General features: G+C 37.5%; 1 protein-coding gene across 1 annotated transcript in view; it reads right to left on the reverse strand.

Moving 5' to 3' along the window:
• LOC131952808 (uncharacterized) overlaps nt 1–6,449 on the reverse strand; it is a 31,636-nt gene extending 25,187 nt beyond the window's left edge. Inside the window, exon 1 of the mRNA XM_059315662.1 lies at nt 6,238–6,449. The gene's annotated coding sequence lies outside the window, so the exon portion shown is untranslated. The remainder of the gene's footprint in view (nt 1–6,237) is intronic.
• Nucleotides 6,450–6,842: the final 393 nt, after the last annotated feature.

A 6,842-nucleotide genomic window follows, 5' to 3' on the forward strand; every position in this document is an offset into this window, starting at 1 on the left:
TGTATTCCAATATTTTTTACACTATTTAATCCACATCTAAAGCAGATATTTGGTTTCTATATAAAGTTATTTCCGATGACAACACAAGAATACGATTTTACAACATATTAAATAATTTATTAAAAATTAATTTAAAGATTACTATATTTTTTTTTAAATAGCATAACATGAGTTATTAAAAATTAATTGAAAGATAATTTTTAAAAATTGCTGATAACAGGATTAACCAGTAGTTGTCAATCATCAATCGGGTGTCTGAAGTGAGTTGATGTTCACGAATGTTTTCACACATGATAGCAGAGTAAGGGGCAGTAACTGTCGTTTAAAATTATAATCGTAACCTACTGGTTGAATTTTAAAGCATGTATTTTTGTATTCGTAGTATAAAGGTTTGACTAAAATAAGAACAAACTTAATAGTAGGGAAAAAATGGTACTAATTGTTTTAAAAAAATATGGAATTATTATTTTAGATTTTATTTCTCGTTTTGTAAAAATAAAATATAAAAAAAAATATATAAATATTTATAATACCAAGGTCTGAAATTATAAAACTAAAATTAAAATATGAAATGACTCAGTATGCAGATATGGACAATTTTCTTTTTATCATTAACGTTCACTTCATAATCAACTTTTGTTGCTCTTCTGGAGACTTATAGGACCCTAACCATACCAATTGTAGTAGCTTGTTCTCACCAGAGTTTCTTCCAGGCATCTCTTGGGGGGGGGGGGGGGGGTAGCAGAGCCCCCCCCCCCCCGAAAAAAGTCTAACCCCCCCCCCCAAACGAGATGGAATTTATTTTTAATTTATTTTTCGTTATGTTATTATACATGTTTTTTTTTTAAATAGTTGCTTTAAGTATTTCGTGGGGCCATTTCACGAATATATTCCTGGAGAAAAACAACGTGTGAAAATAATGTGTTTACTCTCTCTAGTCCAGTCTTACTGGAGCACTTTAACAAACTGGCTCTCACTTGAGTCAGGAGAACATCTCAAGATGGATGAGCGCGTCTTGAAGTGGGGCTTTCATAACGGCTAACTATCTGTCAAACTGGGCTGAGGGTATGTTTGAGTCGTACAGATGTAGGTACAACTAGCGGTCTGCGGGTCGCTTCTAGCCCATTAAAGTTGTGGTCACTAGAGTTATTTCACTATTTTTGTACATCGATGATTAGATACGATGTTCTCTGTTTGAATCACACTCAATTATTGTTAGAGTTTACAGAATAATGTGGGACTGAGTGGTAGAATGCTCGATTGCTAACCCCTAAGTCTAACCAGCTCTAATGGGTACCTGACTTACGTTTCGGAAAGTAAAGACTACTGGGCATAGTGATGACAACACTATCTCGTAGTCAGAGGCGTAGCGAGGGGGGGGGATGGCGGGGGGTGAGGACCGCACCGGGTGACACCATTTACGGGGGTGACACCAAGGAAAAAATTGCAAAATATATAGAGAAAAACTTGAGGGGGGTGGGGGTGCTAATCGAAAGCTTGATGGGGGTTGCAAAAAGAAAGTTTGAGTGGGGGGTGCAAATCGAAAGTTTGAGGGGGGGGGGGGTGCAAGTCGAAAGTTTGAGGGGGGGGGGGTGCAAATCGAAAGTTTGAGGGGGGGTGCAAATCGAAAGTTTGAGAGGGGGGTGCAAATCGAAAGTTTGAGAGGGGGGGGGGTGTTCAAATTGAAAATTTGTCCGCGGGTAGGGTCGCTACGCCTCCGGGGGGGGGGGGTGACACCATTAAGTGCCGCACCGGGTAACACCCGACCTCGCTACGCCACTGCTCGTAGTCACTAAAATAGAGGGCCTCTACTTCACCTGCCCCCATCCCATTGAATGGTGATTAACCCAGAGTAATGTCACACAGACTCACAAACACAATATCCCAGACAAACATGACGTCAGGTCAGGTAACCAAATTATTTCACCTCGAGCAGACGACTTCAGGTGAGATAACACAGTTCTTTAAGCTCTAGAATAAATTAAACTTGACCTTTGATAAAAATATAATAATAAATCCTACACACTTCAACACACTTTCGATAATAATCAAAATACCATCCCCACTATAAAAAATGTTGAAGGCAATTCCAATTGTGTAATGGATGCCTTATTAGGGCTATAATACAGAAACAAATCGTTGAGCGAGAGAAATAGGCATTGTAAATAATTAATCTAAAAACTAAGAAATATAGACGCACATTTTATTTAATAGCTTGCAGACAAGCATGCATTGAAAACAAATGACATTTCAACAGCGCAGTGAATCTATCCATTATTGCTGTTTTACCAAGTAAAGACGAGATAATGTAATTCTCTGTCTATTAAATAAAAACTTGAATGATATGTAGAGATTGTGCATGAGAATAATTTTCTCGTTAATGTCCACTGGGACACTCAACAGGCTGGCCATGCGATCTTAAAGTTTATTTGCACTTTTTACAACCTGATACCTGCTAAACAAATTGACTTGTTTTTGAGAGTTTCTACAATTATATGTCGCGAAATTCGTTGGGGTATGCATAATGTCACAGCGACCTTGGTCGGATGTTGCAACGCTTGTTGGGTTTATGTGGCAAACCTGACTATATAAATAAATATGCGGGAAAAGTTACAAACTGGGGTAAATATTTTTAGTAAATACTACAAAATGTGAACCGTAAGCATTACAAAATGTGATCATAGTTTACCATAAACATTAAAAATATTGATCATAGTTTACCGTAAATATTACAAAATGTGTTCATAGTTTACCGTAAGCATTTAAAAACTGTAATCATAGTTTACTGTAAACTTTAAAAAATGTGCTAAAAGTTGACCATAACTTTGGCACAAATCTGTTGGAAGTTTACCGTAACCTTGACGCCAACCGTAACCCAGATTAACGCTCACCCTCACATTATCTCATGCGAGCCAAGTTTTCCGCCAAGCTGAAAGGAAACGGCTGAAAAATCTGGCAAGAAAAACGTCAAGATCTTGAGAGCGTTTAGAATTTTTTGTGGTTGTGTAAGTGGTTCAGCATCTCTAGTGTGTGGAAAATTAATGAAGAATCGTTTTATTTCAAATTGTGAAATTTTGGGGGTGTGGAGAGTTAAAGGTCATGGTGTGGGGAGTTAAAAGTGGGGTGTAAGGTGTTGATTAGGGGTGTGGGGGTTAAATATGGGGTGTGGAGAGTTAAAGGTTGGTGTGTGGGGAGTTAAAGGTGGTGTGTGGGGAGTTGAATGTGGGGTGTGGAGAGATAAAGGTGACACAAATGTCATATGGTAACGTAGTGCAAGTGTTAATTTGTTCGCTTGCTCAAATCTCCATTGATACGGGAGCTGAAGTTTTAATTGATACGCCAGATCAAATGACAATTGGTACGCCAATTCAAATGTTAATTGGTATGCTATTGAGAGGCACATAGATTGCTAGCTTTAAGGGCATGGGCGGATGATGAAAACCAAACTAACCAAAATGCTTATTTCTAAACTTAATGCTATAATATTTATGTCTAAAAAAATTTTAAAATACCGAACATGTCATGCCATGGTGATGGCGGCCATCTTGGATTATTTTTTTTTACAATTTTTAACTTGAAAAGGCAGATATATATCAATTGTTATGGTAGTAAAATGTAACCTAGTAATTTTAATAAGTTAGTTCAAATGTCAATAGACGTAACTTGGTTCGCTAGTTCAAATGTCAGTAGATGTCACTTGGTTCGCTAGTTCAAATGAGGCTACATCATGGTGTTTACGCTGGGTGAGATTAACTAAAGATTGAGTAAGGTTACCTAAAGATTGAGTAAGGTTACCTAAAGATTGAGTAAGGTTACCTAAAGATTGAGTAAGGTTACCTAAAGATTGAGTAAGGTTACCTAAAGATTGAGTAAGGTTACCTAAAGATTGAGTAAGGTTACCTAAAGATTGAGTAAGGTTACCTAAAGATTGCGTACGGTTACCTAAAGATTGAGTAAGGTTACCTAAAGATTGAGTAAGACTACCTAAAGATTGAGTAAGGTTACCTAAAGATTGAGTAAGGTTACCTAAAGATTGAGTAAGGTTACCTAAAGATTGAGTAAGGTTACCTAAAGATTGAGTAAGGTTACCTAAAGATTGCGTAAGACTACCTAAAGATTGAGTAAGATTACCTAAAGATTGACTAAAGAATGTCAATACATGTCACTTAGTTCGCTAGTTCAAAAGAGGCTACATCATGGTGTTTACGCTGGGTAAGATTATCTTAAGATTGTGTAAGATTAAAGATTTGGTAAGATTACCTAAAGATCGGATTAAATTAACTAAAAATTGGGGATAAAGTTACCTAAAGATTAGATTAGATAATTTAATGGGACAGCAATCAAGAAAAATGAGGAGGTATCTTAAACACAAGCAGACACATCCCAGACACACCAATCCATTGCAAACAGAAAATAACCGCCAAATATATATTTTAAAACTTAACTGCACACGACATTCAGCCGACAATATCTACACAGGACATTGTCTTCCAATACGTCACCATGTTTAACACCAGTTAACCAACATCACCATGTTTAACACCGATTACGGGTCGTCCATAAATGACGTCACACTCGTAGGAGGGGGGGGGGGTCAAATGGTGCGACGTCACACTTTTGCTTAATAGATAAAAAAATGTTTGGAAACGAATTTTAGACGCTATTTCGCGTTTTAGAAAACAGTTTTAATAAATTATAATAGGAATTGATTAAAATACTCTACTTTGACATATTTCAGATAAGATTTTGGAAAAATATCGATGTTTAAAAAAAAATTCAACTGCAATTTTGAGGGGGGGGGGGGGGGGTAGGCTGAGGTGTAACGTCATTTTAGGGGGGGGGGGGGGTCTGGCTTTTTGTGACGACGTGTGACGTAGGGGAAGGGGGGGGGGAGGTAAAAATCGTCAAAAAAAGCGAGACGTCAATTATGGATGACCCCTTAGACTACACTTATTCCTGTACCAATCGTCTATTCGTGTCTTTTTATTAGTTGACGTGTATTAGAACAAATAAAACCTTTGTAGAAACTGCTTACACTACTTTTATATACAGCAAAAGAATCTAACGAAACCATTTGTTAACAAGCAGGCAGACAAGTGAATGAATGTCAATCAATTGTTTCAGAAGAATAAAAGTGCTAGAATTTTAAATGACGCAAGATTTTATTGTTACGGTGTTTGGCGTTTGCGTTTTTTTAAATGCTTGGTTTTTATGCAAATGGGCAAACTGCATTGCTAAAAGTACAATTTTAATTTTAACATAAGCAATTTGTACTTTATAACTCCGAGAGACAGTAATACGTTGAACTTGAATAATTGGTCTGCTGTCATAAATTCGTCGAAAATGTGTTTAACATGCAACACTTTTTTGTCTGTTTTAAACATGGACAAGTAGATTTAATTAGAGCCAGTTTCTTCCCAGACATATTTTACGGAGGGCGGCGGTGGGGAAACTAATTGAAGTAAATATTTTCTATAATTTTTATTTTTTTCGAATTCATGGGTAGGGGTGCGTTGGACGTGCTCCGGGGCAGGTGGAGGGGAGGTAGTGTCACCCCTGAGAGACGCCTGAGAAAAGCTCTGATGAGGGTGAATACCGTAAGACCAGAATCAAAGTTCAAGTAACATCAGAAGACGTATAACGGTGTAATTGTTGTGATCAGGGTTAATACTGCAAGAACATAGGCAAAGTTCAAATAACATCAGACGGCTTATAGACGGCGTAAGTGTTTATGTTTAAGGAGCGGTAAAGCTCTTGGCTACTAAACCAAAAGGTCCAGAGTTCGAAGCCCGGGAAGAATTTTTAAAAATGCTGCCTTTAAGTTTTTTCTTGGATAGACAAGGCTATAGAAGTTAATCCAAAAAGAAAAGCAGGCTGAAATCTGAGTAAGCGGATCACATGGTGCATAATTTGTTGACACGTAACTTAATTGTGTTGGAGGAAATGCTGACCAACTTTACAATTAAAAACCAAAAAGGAAGAAGTTCTAGCGATCTTTAACTTCGGCTAAATTTTTCTCCGGAAAGATATTCTCTCTCATGTACAACAAATAAACTATATAACCCAGCGAAGTATTTCTTTAACTTAAACGTTTTGGCAATCCTAAAAATTTTAAATAAGTAGGATTTCCTTGAAAAGTGTATATATATATATATATATATATATATATATATATATATATATATATATATATATATATATATATATATATATGAGAAGAGCACGAAAATTTCTTACCAGTGAATGTAATGTTGCAAAGGTCAACTTTGGTGAGTCGTTCTAAAATGCGGCCCTACTCAGTTCTTTGAGAAAAACTAAATCACTGTTTACTTTCTTTTCGAAATGACTAACTAAAAATTGGCAGGTTTTTAGTTTTGAGCGCCACGAACCTTGGGACATGCAACAGTACGTTCCAGAAAGTAATGCGCCCCTTCGGTTTTATACGAGCCGCTGACGTCACACTGTAAGAAACAACATTGTCCTTCGCGCATCGATCTCGCGCAGGCGGTGTCGCGGCTATGGCGGGAAGCGCTCACCGCCTCCACAGTTTCATTTATGCTCTCATAGACCTGGCCATAGCTGGGCACAATGCTGAGATATCACCACAGCTACGTTAATCTACGGCTATAGCTGAGCACAATGCTAAAATATCATCAGTCACGTCAATCTACGGCTATAGCTGGACAACTAAAATATCACAACAACCACGTTAATCTACGGCTACAGCTGGGAACAATGCTAAAATATCACAACAACCACGTTAATCTACGGCTACAGCTGGGCACAATGCTGAAATATCACCAGTCACGTTAATCTACGGCTATAGCTGGCACAATGCTGAA

This window comes from Physella acuta, unplaced genomic scaffold, assembly GCF_028476545.2.
Source record: "Physella acuta isolate Inbredline_101_S28 unplaced genomic scaffold, ASM2847654v3 ptg000890l, whole genome shotgun sequence".
Taxonomy (NCBI): Eukaryota; Metazoa; Mollusca; class Gastropoda; family Physidae; genus Physella; species Physella acuta.